The sequence below is a fragment of the Suricata suricatta genome, chromosome 1 (genome assembly GCF_006229205.1).
Source record: "Suricata suricatta isolate VVHF042 chromosome 1, meerkat_22Aug2017_6uvM2_HiC, whole genome shotgun sequence".
Lineage (NCBI taxonomy): Eukaryota > Metazoa > Chordata > Mammalia > Carnivora > Herpestidae > Suricata > Suricata suricatta.
In genome coordinates, this window is record NC_043700.1 from 24,668,726 (window position 1) to 24,687,585 (window position 18,860).

Below are 18,860 nucleotides of genomic sequence, written 5' to 3' on the forward strand. Positions count from 1 at the left end.
CACAGGCAGGTCCTGTAGGCCTTATGTGCAGGGCGGGAAGACTAGATGGAGAGGAAGGAAGCAAGGAGATACTTTTCTTTCTTTATTTATTTTTAATAGTTTATTGTCAAATTGGTTTCCATATAACAACCAGTGCTTCTCCCCACAAGTGCCCCCCACCATGGCCACGACCCCCTCCCTCCCTCCCCCTCCCCCTTCACACAGATCAAGGGAGACTACTGAATACTGAAAACGAACCATGGACTGAAGGCAATACTTTTCAATCCTGTTCTACATTGGACTCTCCTGGGAAGAGATTTTGACATTCATCATTTAGGACCTTTTTCTCCCCCAGTAAATGTTGGCAAATTGTATTAGTTTTATGTCCTTATTTTGTATACTGTCTAGTTCCAATGAGAGTATTTCTTAGAACGGATAACTGTTTCAATAGTGTTATCCTTTTGAATCAGGGCTTAGGATACTTGTAATACATTTTGTTATAAAATCGAAAACCAGTGATGGTACATTTGTTTCATTATCTGTCACCCCGTCCACTCAACCTCCCACTGACCGAAGCTGAAAGCTGACTGTGTAGTTCCTATCCTCTTCTCTCTCTAGTTCACATTCTTCAAACCATGAATGTCCCATCACATTTTTAATGCAATGGTAGGCTTTCTCTCTCTCTCTCTCTCTCTCTTTTTGATCTGAATCCATGACGAGATCATAGAACAAAGATTTTTTTTAAAGTTTGCTTACTATAGCATGATTCATTCTACCAGGCCAGGCTGCCCTATCTTTGTAGATATTTATACTCTATCATTATCATGAAGCTGTCTGTATAGGATGGCTATTAAGAGCTTAATCTTGGGGCACCTGGGTGGCTCAGTTGTTGAAACATCCGACTTCCGCTCAGTTGGTTCATGAGTTCAAGCCCCGCATCAGGCTGACAGCTCAGAACCTGGAGCCTGCTTCGAAATCTGTGTACCCCTCTCTCTTTCTCTCTTTGCCCCTCCCCTGCTCATGTGCACTCTCTCTCTCTCTCTCTCTCCCTGTCTCAAAAATAAACACCAAATAAAGAGCTTTAACTTTATATTCAAATCCTAGCTCCACCCTTTATTGCTGTATCGCCTTAGGCAAGTTACTTAAACTCTCTGTGCCTTATTTCCACATCTGTAAAATAGGAACAGCAATAGGTTTACCTCACCAAGACTGCTGTGGGAACTCATTGCAGGAGTTCATACATGACCAAGATGTTGGATAGTTAAGATGCATGTGGTGTAATCAGAAATAACTTCTTTTCTGACTGTCTACCTAAAATTTATTCAGTGAGGGGTCTACTTTGAAAGAAAAACCAGGTAGTTCCCTAATGTTTCTGACTATCCTTGGATAATAAAAGGTTCTAGAACCTCACTATGTCACAAAACACAATCACACTTTGATGCTTAGGAAGTCATGTCCCATGTAATAAAGGCTTCCTCTCTCTTTCTTTCCTTCTTTGCAATTGACTATTTTATTTTCCAATCAAGCCAAGTCCCAACTTATTGCTTTCTTCCCTTTTTACACAACAGACATTCTTCTCCAGAGAGAGCGGTGAATCTACCTCCAGCTCCATCCTCTTTGACCTTTTTGACCAGTGGACATGAATTTCTGATGAAAGTGATCTGACCAAGGCTAAATTCATAATTGGCAATTCCCCTTTTAATGTCTCCAGGCTTGAGTGGGGAGGGACTGGGCTCCTCACCTTTCTTCTTTCCGTCCAGCCTACTTCCAGAGCTGGGAAGGCACGGAAGCCCAGCTCTCCAGCACAGTGGCTATGGTCAGCTTGGCCTTCAGCTGACTCCTCATGCTGGACTTGTCTGTCGGGCTCCTTGTAGCCCAGCGGGGCATCAAAATCTACGTTCGTGTCACACTTGATGACGGCCCAAGGCTTTGTCAGGCTTGGTCTCCATCACCCGCAGTTCATAAATCTTCTCATTGTAGTTGATGGCAATCACATCCCCTGTGGTTAGGCAGGCAGAGTTTCTTAAAACGTTTTCTAATACTGCTCTGGAGTCGGTGATGTCCAGGAAGTCGAGGCTCTGAGGCTGGAATTTGGAGTATGTGGCTACTTGAAGGTCACCACTCTCCACCAGGACTAAGCCCTCTTCTTCCAACAGCAAATTCTGCATCACGCAGTGTGTGGGAGGGGTGGGAGGAGGGAGGGTAGCAGATGCCCTCTTGGCCACAATCTCCAGTACACTGAAGTTCTCAGCACGGTCTGAGTTCTTGTTGGTCAGTTTGAATGGCATGGAGTAGGTAACAGAGCTGAGTTGATCAAGGGCTGAGGGTCACATAATTATTTCCCCTCCTTTCTCCACATCTGACCTGGCTTTAGGCCCTGTGAGCATGGACACAGAGAAGCAGCGATACTGCCTGGAGAAGCCATTCTGGAAGATCCAGGGAGCCGAGTGGACAGACATGTTGAAGGGGAACATGATGAACCCCTGCGCCTGGAAGATGCAGCTTCGCCCTGAGAACGTTCGGATGAGAGCCCGCCAGCTTGCTCAGCTCACAGCCCCCCCGAAGGCTTCCTTCCAGCTTCATCCAAGTTCCCCCGAGCTGGGGTCCGCTGCTGGGAAACCACACAGGGGGCACAATTCTCCTCTATTTCCTCCCCTCATCTCTCCAATCTTGTTCTCCAATTTGATGACCAGCATTGCTCATCAGTTGAAGTGGGAGGAAAGGTAAGGTGGTGGGCAGAAAAGTTCTTACTTAATTGGTATCTTTGGGAAATGATGTTCCACTGCCTGGGTTTGGAAAATGTAGGAGGAACTTTGTTTCCAGGCGTTTAAGAGCGCCCCACCATGACCATTCAACTGTGCTTCTCCTGTTGGGGGAATTGTGTTTTCAGTTGCTCACTCCACACTGAATCTCTGTTAGAGACCCTTATTCCTCCAGCCAGAATTTAAGAAGACTCTAAGCCCGCCGTCTCTCCCTCCTGGCCCACACTCCGGGAGTGCAAGCTGATTTTGATACAGCAGCAGCTCTGCTCTCTTACTGATGCTACGAACTGACCCTTCTCTCTTACCCTCTAGATGCTCCAGATGCAAATCAGACAACCATCGGTCCACTGTGCTTCCTCACTGCACGGAACTCTCTGGATGGTCCCAGTGGAAGCCCGTCTTGATTCTAGAAAGTACCTCTCTCCAAATACATTGTCCTCCAAAATTTTCTCTCAATTTCAACTCTTTTATATATTTGACTTGGCTGAAGTAGTCACGAATTGTATAACTAGTTTTCAAGGGAATCTGGCTTTGAAAGCCCTCTGGCTTTGAAAGCCCTCACTTTGATATTTAATATCTAGGGTTTTTATGCCTTAGCCAATACTGGGAAAGGAAGAGACCCATGTTTATACCCTTTATATGTGTAAGTGGAGAGCATTTATATCTGGGCTTAGTAAATATCAGCTATCACTACTATCCTGGATAGGAAATAAGACATGCGGTAGTTTAAAAGAAATAGAACCAAAACAAAAGAATTACTCATGTTTTTCTCTAACAAATAGCCTTGGATAATTGATTTGATGCTGTGGGGTATCTTTTCCAGTTTATTTTCAGAGTAGAAGGAATGTTCCCCTACTCGTATTGAATTAACTACACCTCCACTTGAGAGCAGTGGACTTGTGACCTCTTATTTCTAGTCAGGAACTGTACTTTGAAACTGTGCCACAGTACACAAAGGGGTGTGTGTGCCTGAAAATGTGGCCAATATGCAGCCCACAAGTGTATAGGGTGATGGCGTCTCACACAATGAAGATGGCTGAAAGACTGGCCCCCAACCCCATTGACAATACGGTGATTATCACTTTGGCAGATGTACTAGGGAGACTGTCTGCTTTTGGAATGATTCCCTCATGGTTGACTTTTCTAGGGAAAAAGGCTTACTGCTTTTTAAAACTGAAATATTTTCATAGATTGGGAAAGATGATTTTCGTTGTTATATAACTACAGTTTCATTTTTCTATTTTCATTTCCAAAGAATAGTGAAAAGGGTGCTGGATTTGGAGTAGAGGATATAGTTCTTTTTTTTTTTCCTTTTTAAAATGTTTATTTATTTTTGAGAGTGAGAGAAAGCTTGGGGGGGGCGTGGTGGGGAAGAGGATCTGAAGTGGGCTCTTCCCTGATTGAGCCATCCGGGTCCCCTAGAGGATGACATTCTAATTGGACCAGTTGACTCCCAGCTATGAGAGTCTGAGAAGAATCTTTTAGCACTTACTTTCCCACTCCATCCAGTGGGACCGCAGACCTGGCCTGGTTAACTCACAGGGTAGTTGTTTTAAAGGATTTGATTGGCAATATGAATAATAGTATCAACAGTACTATTTAATCATTAACAAAAGTGCTTAATAAGTAAACAAAGGAACCAGTTTTCCTGTTGTATTTGGAATGGGATCTTCTACAGATACAGTTTATATTGAACAGGCTGAAACAGAAAACAAAGCCCCAGAGATTCTGGAGTTTTCTAATAGAAGAAACTACTGCATAAGAATATAATCAGTCAGTTAACATATGTCTGGTGAGCTCATTTACTTGTGTAAGCAAATTCCAGGTTCTACAATCAATAAAGTCTATAGAACAAAAAGTCAATTCAATGTTTTCATAACAGTGCGCTCATCATGCATTTTGTGACTGAAAATCACATTTTCAGGAGATTGAATGAGAGCTAAGTTTTTAACAGTTAAGTGTTCCATGGATTATTTTGAGAAGCTTGTTTCTTCTCAATAAGTACAAGCGATAGACCCTGCATAGATTTAAACTTAAATAAGATACCTGAGTGACGAGACAGTAGGGCTCGTGAAATTGAGACAGTAGGCTAGGGATACAGGAATAAGCCAATAACTACACGGAGAATAATGAGAACTAGGTTTTTACGGTGGGAAAAGGGATTACAAATATGAGAAGGGGAGATAAACTCTGAGGTGCTGGGCTGAAACTGACAGTATTGATGTGAGCTCATATTTTATGTAAAGACTGGTAAATATAGAAATAGTCATACAGAGTATGTATAATCTAGCTCTGTTCATGACAGGGCTCATATGCAATGGCAGCCCAGTAGAAATTGGTACATGGTTTCCAAATATCATTCTTCATTAAAATAAACCAGGACTCCTACAGAAATGATTCCAAGGGCAGGGCAGGTAAATATATGGAGTGTTTGAAACATTATAGTGCCCAGAAAATTGGGAAATGCCTTAAAAATAATGGAAACATCCCAAAAGGACACAGAATTGGGCATATCTGGGTCAATTAGAATATTAAAAAATTGATAGTTATGGATTACACCCCTTGAATAAAATAGGAAGCCATGAGTCCATACTGATATAAACAAACAAGGGCATGTAAATTGGTACAGTCACTATTTTAAGGAGATATCTGACTGTGTTCTTGTTTGAGTACACATTTGTGCATATAGACGCTTGCTCTCACTGGTTCAAACAGAGACTAAAGATTAAAGTAGGGAGTGGAGAATGTGAGAGCAAAGGAGGTAAAACTGGGGAATCTAGGTGAAGTGGATATGGGAATTCTTTAAACTGTTTTTGCAACTTTTCTACCCATTTATTTCATAATAAATCAGTTGAAGCATTAATAAAACTGTTTAGCATCTATCTCTTAGTAGTGTTCTAGAATCACAGTACTCCTCTGATTATAGCGTTTAAATATTATTTGCATTTCTATTCCTTATCCGAATGTTAGTTGTTTTGTAACTGAGTCTGAAACCTAGTAGTTTTTCTTGTCTTATTTCCACAACGTACGGTCAGTGTTAATACCTACTTGGAATCTCTACAGTGTTAGGTAAAAATGAAGATGCTGAGGATGCCCAGACTGTTGAAGTAAAAAAAATATATTGAAATGAGGACCAGAAATCTACATTATTACCGAGCTCTTGGGTGATTGTATGCACACTGAAATTTAAGAGATCTTGTCACATGGTTTTTATGGTGTTGAGTGTAGTAATTTTGATGATGACCAAAGACACGCCTTCACGACAAACAAAATTATATCATGAAATGCTCATTTTAAATCTAATTATTTTTAAATTGCTTGGAGTACTTATTCAAGGTTTTTGTCTGTTTGTTTGTTTGTTTGTCTCTTTACATCACACATGACAGGATTCTCATTGAGTGAAAAATTCTTGGGGCAGAAACTTCCCCTCAAAATGCTGTAGATATTATCAACTGACTTCTGGAATATAGTATTTCAGAGAAATCTGAGTATGGCCTAATTTTTGTTCTCTGTGGTTTTTATTTTTTTAATGTTTATTTTTGAGAGAGAGAGAGAGAGACAGACAGACAGACAGACAGACACAGTGTGAGCAGGGGAGGGGCAGAGAGAGAGAGAGGGAAACACAGAATCCGAAGCAGGCTTTAGGCTCTGAGCTGTCAGCACAGAGCCTGACGTGGGGCTCGAACTCACTAAAGGTGAGATCATGACCTGAGCTGAAGTTGGATGCTTAACCAACTGAGCCACCCAGGTGCCCCATTTTTGTTCTGTTTTTATAGATCTAGTATTTTTCTGCCTGGATGCTTCTATAATCTTTTATTATTTTATTTTAATTTATGGTATTTTATTTAAAATATTTTCTTTTTTTATTATTATTTTTTAAAAGTGGGCTTCATTTCCAGCACAGAGCCCAACACTGGCTTTGAACTCATGACTGTGAGATCAAGACCTTAGCTGAGTTAAGAGTCTGACGCTTAACAGACTAAGACACCCAGGTACCCCTATTATTTTAATTTTTAAAATTTACCAAGATGTGCCATTGATCTTTAAGAATGTATAATGCTAATATACCAGAATACTAAGAATTAGTATTGGATAGTAATATTATAGTATGATCTACAATAACACTAAGAATTTTTCAGCATAGGATAAATTCCTCCCACTGCATCTCTGACCATTCGTCTGGTGAGTACCATGCCAGGTACGTGAACCCTCTACCTTTACTCATTCTGCCATGCAGGGATCTTCTTGCCCCCTCATGATGGGGACTCCCCTTGCCTCAGTCCTGTGTTAGAGCTCCTGATTTCTGAATCCTAGGTCTTCCTCTTATTCTCACATTTTGTAGCACATATCCTTGGTAAGGAAAGGATACACAGAGGCTAAGATTTTGAGATCTTGTGTGTCTGAATACAGCCTTGTCCTGCTCTCATGCACTACAAATAGCCGATCAAGTATGGAATTCTAAATTGCAATAATTTTCTTACAGATTTTGGAAGACTTTACTCCAGGGGTTTCTTGCTGCCACTGTTGGTAGGGTGAAATCAGCAGCCCTTCTGTTTCCTAATACTATGTATGCTACAATTTTTTCCAAGCTGGAAATGTGTAATATCTTCTTTTTACCTCTAGTAGTCTAATACTTCAGAAGAATGTGCCTCAGACTGACTTTATTGAGCTAAACACATTTTGGGATCTTTTAACCTGGCAGTTTATACCATTCAGTCCCAAGAAACTGTCTTAAAATTTTTTCTTTTATTATTTTTTTCCCTCTAGTTTCTTTCTTCTTTCCTTCTGGTACTTCTATTATTCAATTTTTTTTCATCTTCTTCCTTTTCTTCCACTGTTTGTTTGTTTGTTTATTTATTTATTTATTTATTTATTTTTATTTTATAGAGAAAGGGAGAGAGCATGAGCAGGGGAGAGGGGCAAAATGAGGGAGAGAGAACAAGAGAGAGAGGGAGAGAGGATTGTAAGCAGGTTCCATGCTCAGTGAGGAGCCCTATGCAGGGCTCAATCCCATGACCCTGGGATCATGACCTGAGCTGAAATCAAGAGTCACCCAGGCACTCCATTGTCTTCCACATTTAGAGAGAAGTCCTCAAACTTCCCTTCTCAAGTGCTTTCAACAGAACTTTCTGCAGTGATGGGAAATGTTCTATACTGGAGATGTCCAATATTTCGCAACTAGCCATATATGACTTTTGAGCATCTGAAATGCAACTATTGCAAATGAGGAGTTAAAGTTTTAATTGTATTAAAGTAATTTGAGTTTAAATCTGGTGGCTAGTGGTTACCACATTGGACAGCACAAGTGTTTGTTTTTTGCTACTGTGTTTTTAATTTCCAAGAGCTCTTTTAGTTTTTTGTTTTCCTAAAGTGTCTCTTTCCATAGCCTTGGTTCTTGTTTAATGGATGTAATCTTCCTTCTTATCTCTTTGAGGATTTGATTATAACTGTTGCTTTTATGTCTTAAATAGTTTGTTTCCTCCAAGATGCTGCTTCTGCTTGTGTTTATTTCTTTTGGTCTCTCTTATATAACAGACTTTCATCAGATGTCTGGTAATCCTTGGTGGTCTACTTAAAAATGACTGAGTTTGTGAGTTCACTAGAGGGTGGTCAGTATATTTAAATATTGTCTTTTTGGATAGCCAGGTTCCTCCAAGGAAGAGTTTTCTAGTCTTCCACCTAATGGGTAAAGGTCTAACTGCTGTCTCTTCTGGGGACAAACCTGGGGAAGAGATTGGGACAGGGATGATCTCTTAATCCCTGTGGTTGACTTCTGCAAGGGTGAAGGAGTGCTCTAATTTCTTCTCAAATAGCTTTCACCTTCATCCTCCTGACATTAGGTCTTCTCTCCCTTTTACTTCCAGTCCTACTCTTGCCATCTTAACTTAAAGAGCCTAGGAATTGTGTCCTTTGGAGATTTTATGGAGATTTTGCTGTGTAAATATGGTTGGTTTCTCAACTTTCCCATTGACAGCTTGGGATTTTGTTTTCTCAGGTCTGTTAAGTCCCTTACCAACGATCCACAGGTCTTTCAGCTTCCAAAATTTGTTGCTATTGTTTCCTCTCCTACTTGCATAATCCTTGTGGGTTTAGATCTTAAAACAAAACACTTCCTATTTTTTAATGTTTGTTCAAGAGGGAAGAAAATTAAATGCACATGTTCAACCCACCACTTTAACCTGGAAATTCAATGTGTCTACTCATTTTCAAAGGTTCAGTTCCATGAAACATTCTTCTCACTTATTGCCTTTAGCAGAATTAATCCTATCCTTCACTGCATTCAATACTTTGTATATACGCAACAGATTGGATCCTAATTCGTTTATGTGTCCCTCTTTCCCCAGGGAAAATATTAATAGTAAAATATTAGGACCAAGTTTTATCAACTGCACTTATCATAACATAAGCACTCAAGAAATGTTGGCTATATTCAGAAATGTATAATTTGATTCCAGAAAAGGTAGTGATGAAAATTAAAAAAAAAACCCACTTATTTAGATACAATTTCTACCAAACTAAGGCATTTCAATAATTCTTCTTCTTCTCCTCCTCCTTCTCCTCCTTCTCCTCCTCCTCCTTCTTCTTCTTTTTTTTCTGTCTTCCAAAACTAAAATTGAAAACTCATTAACATCTCCACAGCTTGAAAACCTGTTTATAACAGGATAGAGCAATTTTTGGATTTATCGCCCTCTGGTGGCATTTCAAGAAATTAACTTCTTGTACAGCCTGGGGGCCGTGAACAAGAGAGGGTATTTGGTGCTATTGTTATTAACATCTCAACGGACTGCATGTCTCTATTTTCTTAGTTTTCCCAACTGTACACACATGATTTTTGTAATCAGAGAAAACCTATAATTTTTAAGTAATTTGATGAATTTCTGATACAATCTAAGGATATTAGGAAGCTTAACAAAAGTACAAATATACATTCTATGTGCTTTTAGAATACAATTTATTTCTTTAAAAATTTTTTAATGGTTTTTATTATTTATTTTTGAGAGACAGAGAGAGACAGCGTGAGCAGGGGAGGGTCAGAGAGAGAGGGAGATACAGAATCTGAAGCAGGCTCTAGGCTCTGAGCTAGCTGTCAGCACAGAGCCTGATGCAGGGATGGAACCCACGAATGGTATGATCATGACCTGAGCCGAAGCCGGACACTCAACCGACTGAGCCACCTCGGCACCCCAAGAATACAATTTATTTCCAATGTTTACTATGTTTTTCTTATTTCTCAATCTGACTCAGTGGAATTACAATAATCCTCAAATGAATCATTTATCATTTAAATGATAAGGAAATATCTGAAGTTCTTTGCAATAGGAAATCTATTTTATTTTATATACCAAAAACCCAAATTGATTTCCTTCTGCTCAATTTCTAAATAAATTTGATATTGTTATATGCAGGTTCAGGCATGCTTATTTAAACAAAGTTATATAAAAATGTGCAAAATTAACTTTCTTGGGTGATCTATTCAACATACCTCCTGTCCCTGGGTTGCCATGTAGATCAGTACTTGTTAGCAAGGCTACATATCCCCACGCTGTGGGTGGAGCAGAAGATCCTACATGTTTTGCTCAAAATGAGACATGACATGATTTATACCAGGTAATATAAATGTTTCTCTCTCTTTCTCTCTTTTTAAGTTTCTCTATTTATTTTGAGAGAGAGAGAAAGAGAGAGCACAGCATGAGCAGGGGAAGGGCAGAGAGAGAAGGACAGAAGTAATCCCAAGGAGGCTCCGCACTGTTGGGACATGGCGCCCAACACAGGACTCCATCTCAGGAACTGTGAGATCATGATCAGAGCTGAAATTGAGAGCCGGTCGCTGAACCGACTGAGCCACCCAGGCGTCTCTGCACTAATGCTTGTAAGCAATTACATGACACTAGGCAAGAAGAAAAAGGAACAAGGAATTGGAACAAGGAATTAAACTACAAATTATATACATATATGTGTGTACATGAATATCCATAAATATAAAATATATGTACATATAAAATTATATGTAGTTAATAGAATATATGTAAAGTAATTATAATTTACTCAGTAAGCTATATAACAATATGTAAGAATATATTATATATAAGTAACATAGGTAAAATGTAATTTACTTTATATATAGTGTACCATATATGTACATACATAAATACCTAAACTGAATACAATTACCTAAATTTTAAAAAAGTCTTTTTTAATGTGTATTTATTTATTTTGAGAGAGAGAGAGAGCACATGCAGCATGAGCAGGAGGTGGGGTACAGAGACAAGAGAGAGGAGAATCCCAAGCAGGCTCCATGTTGTCACCACAGAGCCCAACACAGGGCTCCATCTCACCAACCATGAGATTATGACATTAGCCAAAATCAATAGTAAGGTGCTTAACTGACTGAGCCACCCAGATGCCCCTGAATCAAATTATTTAAACTTTCAAATGTCTTACATAGTAAAGACATTCTGTCAAACAAATATAAGGAAAATGTATATTATCAGATGGGAACCACAGAAGATAAAGAGGAGAGAGACGAATCTTCCCAATCCCCCTAAGGGCGGAAACAGTGCTTGCGATGAGTTTAATCAGTCTGGACCCAGAGTCTCTTCAGTTCCCACTCAGCCAGAATTGGTCATTTCCATGGCCCAGTGACTGTCTATGTTTTCCATTCTTCTTATTTTTTTTTCCCAAATAAGCATTCTTATTCTAGTTATCCTGGTCTTATTCCTACTATTTTATATTGGGTATGGTCACAGCACGTAACTTATTGTAAGGTTTAATAGATGGAGGCAGAGATGGGAGGACAAAGAGACCACGTTATGGAGCCAAGAAGGCCTTTATTGGGATCTGCAATTCCCGGGGCGAGGTTCCGTGACTCTGGAGCGGGGAGTCAGGGAAGTCACGCCTGATATGGGAGAGCAAGGTGTTTTATGGGTGCAGAAGTTCTGGGTTTGAGCTCAAGTGGGCCAATAGCCAAGTAGGGGCATCTTTGGACAGTGGCAGGATTCAATTGGCTGTTCGCTTCGGTGGGGAGGGGGATGCTGGAATTCCATGGTGAGGCATTCCAGTTTGAGACAGTCCAGATTGAGAGTGGGGGTCGTCAGTCCTGGTGGCGCCTGGATGTTATCTGACCTGCAATAAAATGGCCGCTGGTGCTTTTCAAATGGCTCGGGTCATCCCAGGTTTGCAAGTGGGGGTTGTCAGTGTTCGCAGCTTTCCACATCAAAGTGGCCGCTCAGTTGCTTTCCCATGGCAACTCTACACTTATCTTTTGGTTTTTAAGTGGTTGAGCCCAGAAGAGCCCCATCTGAGCCTGATGGGGAGGACTGCACATCACCCAGAGATTGTAAGCACTGGGTGCTAACTGTATGCACTAACTGAATAAGAGCTGGGGTTGTCTCCATTGCAGAAAAGACGAGTGTGCGCTATACGCAGGAAGAAGGATGTGCACGGATATGTGTGTTCACCAGGATCATGGCAGAGACTTACAGTGGACCAAATATTTGATCTACCCTTTTTCAACAATATACTTTCAACTATTGATAGTTAATTGTTCACAGAACTAAGACAATATTTTTACCAGGTTGTTCTGTGACTAGTGTGTGGTGATGTGACTAAATTTCAACAGATGGGATCGAAGCATAAATAATATGTATGACTTCTGGGTGTGACTTTAACAGGAAATGCACATTCTCCCTCTCAATGTCCCCCTCTTCTGCTGGAATGCACACGAAATGCCAAGTTGCCTGGAACATAGGGATGAGTTCAACATCCTCTGAATGGTGGAACAACTAGATAGAAGGATTCTGGGCTCTGACATCATTGCATTACAGACCCGGACTTGAACCTCTGAGAGAAATAAAATTGTATGTCATTTAAGCTACTGTTATTTAAGATCTTTTCCTTACACAGTCAAATCTTTATTCTAACAAACATGCCAAGGACGGAAGCAGATCTCATAAAGGTCAGAATCAAACAAAATCTGGGAACTTGAGGGAAATAGTCTGGAGAAGTGAAATTTAAACTCTAATCTGAAGAATGAAAGAAATTAGCTGGAGAATCTGAGATGAAACCAGCATAGAATGCTGAGGTACTGAAAGAAGTATGGAAGGACATAGAGGCATTTCATGCTAGGCCTGAGAGATAAGAACAACCCGGATCATTCTGAGCTTTGCAGCCACGTTGATTACGGAAGATGAAAAGTCAAAAGTGAATCCATGTTTCTGGTCTGATCAACTGTGTGGATGGTAGAACCATTTACTGAGAAAAGAAACAACAGAGAAGTGGTAGCTTTTGGTGGGAAGATGATGAGTTTCCTTTTGGAAATGTTTGAGGTGTTTGTGATTATGTGGATTAGTTATGTGGACTTGGTGCTCAGAATTAAGACCTTGGGTAGAAATGTAACTTTGGGAATCAGTGACAAGTGGATGGCAGCTAAAGCTAGAGGAATGGATAAGAACACGTAGGGTGAGAGTCTATACTGAGAAAGGAATAAAAGAAAAGAAGAGGGTCCAGGATTCAGCCCTGACAGAATTGCTGCTTTAAAGAGCAGAGTACAAGAGAGGGGACTGACCACCGAGATTGAGAAGGAATGGATGTAGAGAAAGGAAGGAATCCAGGTGAGTGTGTTGTCATAGAAACAAAGTAAGAAAGTGTTTCAGTAAATAAAGAATGGCCAACAATGCTGGCTTCTGCTGAAAGGTCATATAGGATGAGCTCTGAAAGGAGCCTGCTAAGTTTAAGTGAACCACATAGAGCTAACTGGCAATGGAGAAGTGAAGGCCTGGACTGTAAGGGTGGAATCCAAACTAGCGCAGATTGTATAGTGAGTGGGTGGTATGGAAAGAGACATTTCTTTCATGAGGTTTAGCTCTAAAGGGGAAAACAGGGAGAGAAGGCAGCAGCTGCAGGGGGTCTGAGGTTGAGGGAAATGTTTTGTTTGGTTTGTCTTTTTAAGTTGGAAAATGTTGAGTTGAGCCCATTTAAATACAGAAGGGAAAGGTCCACTTGCAAGGAAAACATGAAAAATACAGAGGAGAGAATGGATAATACAAAATTCAAACTTCCTGAGAAGGTAGGAGAGGAGGGGAATTCAGAGAACATGTGGTGGTACTCGCTCAAAAATTGAAGGAGGGAAGGAAGAACGGATGGATAGATCAGGGTCAGGAGTAGGGTGAAGCAAATGAGGTTCTCACAAAATTTAAGGAAGCACCAAAAACTCCATAATTAAGATGAACATTATTTTAGTGTAATAAATAAAAATTAATAAAAAATCTGTGATGAACAAAATTTTTAAAACTCTATTTTTTTAGTTTTTAGAATATTTTATTTATTAAAATTTTTTATATGTTTATTTATTTTTGAGAGAGAGAGAGAGACAGAGACAGAGACAGAGTGTGAGCAGGGGAGGGGCAGAGAGGGAAGGAGATACAGAATCAGAAGCAGCCTCCAGGCTCCTAGCTGTCAGCACAGAGCCTGACATGGGCCTCGAACTCATGAACCATAAGATCATGACCTAAGCCGAAGTTGGACTCACCATCTAAGCCACCCAGGCACCCCATAATGTTTTATTTTTGAGAGAGAGAGAGAGAGAGAGAAAACAAGTGGGGCAGGGGCAGAGAGATAGGGGAACAGAGGATCTGAAGCAGCCTCTGTGCTGACAGCAGAGAGCCCAGTGTGGGGGTTGAACCTGAGAACCACAAGATCATGACCTGAGCTGAAGTCAGACACTTAGTCGATTGAGCCACCCAGGTGCCCCTAAAATACAATTTTAACCAAAGACAAGGTCAGATATGGGTAGGTGAAGATTTGGTGGTGGAAAGCTAAAATGGTTTTTTTCAGAAGGTTACTATTTCCTTTGCGAAGCAGGGGGTGAACATAAGCAGGAAGTAGATTGGAGGTTGGAGGTGAGAGATGAGGTCTGCAATAGAGTTGTGGACAGGAAAGGTAAGATAAGGAGAGAAACACGCTAGGGTTGCCAGGAAGGATTAGTGCCCAGATGACACAGTGATCATTTATTTACCATCGCACTGATCTACTTGTTGTATGATCTCTAAGACATCTTCCAGAACTCAGAGCAGGCATGGAGAAGGTAGACAGATTTAGCCCCATGGGGAGTTTTGTTAGGGAAACCAATTTAAGATATCAGCAAGAGATTTAATACAATACTGGACCATACAACCTTAGGTGGTGAGGGAGAAAGTCAAAACATGAGAAATAACCCAAATCGAATGTGAAATGATAGCTCCAAAATAGAACAGAAATGCTGTATATTATGGGCTGAGTCGTGTACTCCCCCAAATTCAGATGTTGAGACCCTAAGTGCTGTATTTCAAAATGTAACTGTATTAGAAGACAGGGGTCTTTAAAAAGATAATTACATTAGAAGAAAGTTATTAAGTGCCGGAGGCCCACTCCAGCTGGTCCAGGGCTCCCTGAAGGGGTAGTGGAGGATGAGAACAATGAAGAGACACTCACACAGTTTCTTAATTGGTCCCGCCTGACACAGTCTTATCCTCTATATTTCTCCTTATTATCTCCTTCTTATCTCCTCTCTCACCAGGTCTTGGTGAGACCTTTATTTATAGACTTATGACATCAAAAGGTGGAATTTTTACAAATAATTCTCAGTGATAAAGATGCTTTGAAAAGGGTGCAGAAACAAGTTTTACAGAGGCATTTCTTCAGAACTATTCTAATTACAATGAGGTAACTTACAGGATATTCTCAGTGAAAAACAGATAAAATACACATTTGTTTGAACCAGTAGTAAATCTTACAACTAAGAAGATAGCAGGATGTTTCCAGTGAGAAGCAGATAGCAAACACATTTTATAACAATGATGCTAAAATTCAGTCATAAAGGAGGCATTCTATTTGACTCACAAGAGGAAGAATACATTCATGATGGTTAGTAAGTAAACCTTTTGTCAACCTTGTTCTTTGATGTTGAAGGTGTAAGCCCGTAGGCACCCTAGAAGAGCCGGCCTTTGCATATGAGTTTAAGTTGTAACTACTCTTACCTGTCCTCACAATGGGCACCAAATTAGCATATGTATGCCCAGTAACTTGTGCCTGTCTCTTATTTGTTTCTATTTCCTAAGTTAGGCTTTCTCTCCAGCCGGTGTAAACTTTTAACCCCCTTCATTTTCATGTCTTAAGTTTGTAAAGCTCAATAGAAGAGCCTTTCTACAAACATCTGCAGTGCTTTGTTTAACTTCCTCTTCATAGAGGTGGGAATATGCTTCCTCCCATGAGGTATCTGGGGAATATCGGTCTGATTTGGAACATTGTGAGGCCTAATCAATAGCAACAGGCTTTATTTTACACAAGCAATCAGTTAACAGAAGGAGATGCCAGCTTCCGTCACCTGTGGCAGGAGCCATGCTACGTCTACCATTTCCTTACTGTGACCCTGCCATCCAGCAAGGCCGGTGGGGCTCCCAGCAATCAAGTTGGACCTTTGTCCAACATATTTGGTGTCCTTATAAGAAGAGGAAATGTGGACACACAGAGGAAAGATCATGCAGAGACATATGGAGAAGATAGCATCTATAAGCCAAGAAGAGAGGCTTCAGGAGAAACCAACCTTGCAAGCACCTCGATCTTGGTGTTCTAGTCTTCTGAATTATAAAAAATAATTTCTATGTAAGCCACCCAGTCTGGGATACTTTGTTATGGTAGCTCTAGGAAACTAATACACCCTATATCTTACTATCATAGAAATAATGAAGTAGCTTCATAACTCATTAGCTTCCTTTCTTTCCCATGAACCCTAGAGAAATTCTAGAATTCAGAAAAAAGCATGGATTTGAGAAATGAACAACCACCTCTACAATGAAAGGAGGAACCCCTTGGGAGTCTGAAGGGAGTTTTGAAATGGGAGAGGGTTGGGGCAGGCTCAGCCTGGGGTCGCGGGCAGCTGGGAGCGGCCATGAGAAGGCTTGGAGGACACCAGCGGGAACCTCCGAAGCCTTCCCGTGTCTTACATCAGGGTACAAGTTTTAGGGCGCCTGGCAGGGGACAGGAGTTGATGAAAACAAAAACAGCTGTCCAGCTCACTTCAGACATGGACTTCTCCACCCTTTCCTTGCACCCCAAATCCCAGAGCTGATGGATTCTGAGCTAGGAGTTGGTTTGTCAAAGACACTTCTTCCCAACAGATTAAAAGTGAAACTTCCATAGAGTAGTTGCCTGGTGGAGCAGCAGTAAATAGGAGTGATTAGCATGAATTTTGCGGTGACTGGGGCTCAGTAACTTCCTTCTTAAATTCATCTGGGGGGTCACACATGCCTCCTCCCCAATTGATAGTACCAGACGCTCCCTCGGGCACATGAGTTCACAAACCAGAATGACCTGGCACCTGAGGAGGAACAAAGAGACCACGAAATGAAGACAACACATTGAATCACAGATACCAACTGAATCAGAATTATGGGAACAGATGACCCCAAAACGTAAAATATGCATGATGAATATACTTAAGAAGATAAAGGAAGATATTAGCAATATGAACAAGAATAAGAAATGATTTCAAAGTGGGGAGATCAGTTATAAAAAAGGAGAAATTATGATGAGGGACCTGGTGCAGGTCTGGCCTTGACAAGGTGCCACAAAGACACTGGCAGGCATGACAGCATGGTACACAGGCTCCCTAGTTAAGTTCTCACGGTTTTCCAAAAATCGACAAGCCACTGAGATTCTTTTCTTTGATCCCCCTAGTGTCTTACTTGAGCTGCTGGCTAACCATATATCCCAAATATTATGTATTATAGTCACTCCAGAATGTCTGGGCTTTTTCCTTTCTACTCTGTCTTTTAAGTTCGGTATTTGTCTTTGTTTCTTAACAATAGTTTAATGACTGCCTTCCTCCTGTGACTAAATTCCTGAAGCAAATTTACTGAAGGTCCCTGTGTTATTCTTTGACTAAATAAAATAGTTGGAGGGAAAAGACAATAAATAGATAAAAATGGCTGGGCGGATGCAGCTGGGGAATAAGTTAGAGATTTGTAAAGTCAGACTGAAGCGCTTTCCCAGAAGGTGGCAGCAAAAATATAGATATGGAAAATGTAAAAGTAAATGATGGGGTTTGGGAGTGATGGAGGTTCGGAGATGATGACTAAGAAAGAATTCTTGAAGAAGTCTGGTGCAAAAAGATGATTTTATTTTGTTAAAGCACGTGGACAGGACTTGTGGGCAGAAAGCGCTGCACCGGATTTGTGAAGAGTGACTGGTTATATGCTACGGAGTTGGGGAGGTAAAGTCAAGAGGAAGTTTTTTTTAAAGGGATTTCCATTTATTAAAGAAGACTCACAGATTACTGGAGGTCTAGCCATTGTCAAGCTAGGGTTGTTCTTCCCTCCAGCAAAGCATTATCATTAAGACAGTATGGAGTCCTGGAGATTATGCTATTGCTAAAATTGTCCTTTTCTTGTAATTTTACTAAGATATTTGTAGATTGATCCAGATTCTATCAGTTTAACCATTTGTTTTCTTTCCCTTTCTTTTGTCCTTAGGCAGACAAGAGTGGCTGAGGAATATCACCTATATCTCACCAGGGCGGGGTGGGTGTGGGGGGGTATCAGCTTGCCTTATGCTCCATCATCAGAACCATTACTATTAAGTAATTTTCAAAGCTCCTGGCTAACTTATTTTTAGTTAGGTCTTTTGCCTAATTCTTGAGGGACTCCTGAGAGGGTATAGGTGGTGTCTGTTACATTTTTAAGAGAAACCTCATGCCTGAGGGGATTTGCTGTAGTCAGACACTCCCAGCATTGTTCCAAAAAGTAAGTGTTTTTCCCCACCCAGGGACCTCAGATCCTAACCTCTGCCTACTGAATCCTATCTTTTCCTATCATAAAACCACCCCAGTGGCTTACAATAAGTAATTCTTTTTCTTCCTCACAGGTCTGCACGTCTGCTGGGATGACTCTACTTCAGGATGTGGTTTTCCTGGGCTTGTTTATCTGAGAAGTCTTTGTTTCGCCCTGCTGAGTATAGAATTCCAAGATGACAATTGGTTTTGTTTTTGCTCTTTAAAGTTACCATTTCATTTCTTTTTGGCTTGCAGAGTTTCTAATAAGAAGTCCATAAACATTCTATTGTGCTCTGTGACTTTTTCTCTCTAAC

The 18,860-nt window shown here is 40.7% G+C and overlaps 1 pseudogene; it reads right to left on the minus strand.

The window, feature by feature from the left end:
• Positions 1 to 1,517: 1,517 nt before the first annotated feature.
• LOC115300646 lies at positions 1,518 to 2,453 on the minus strand (annotated as a pseudogene).
• Between the last annotated feature and the right edge of the window lie 16,407 nt (positions 2,454 to 18,860).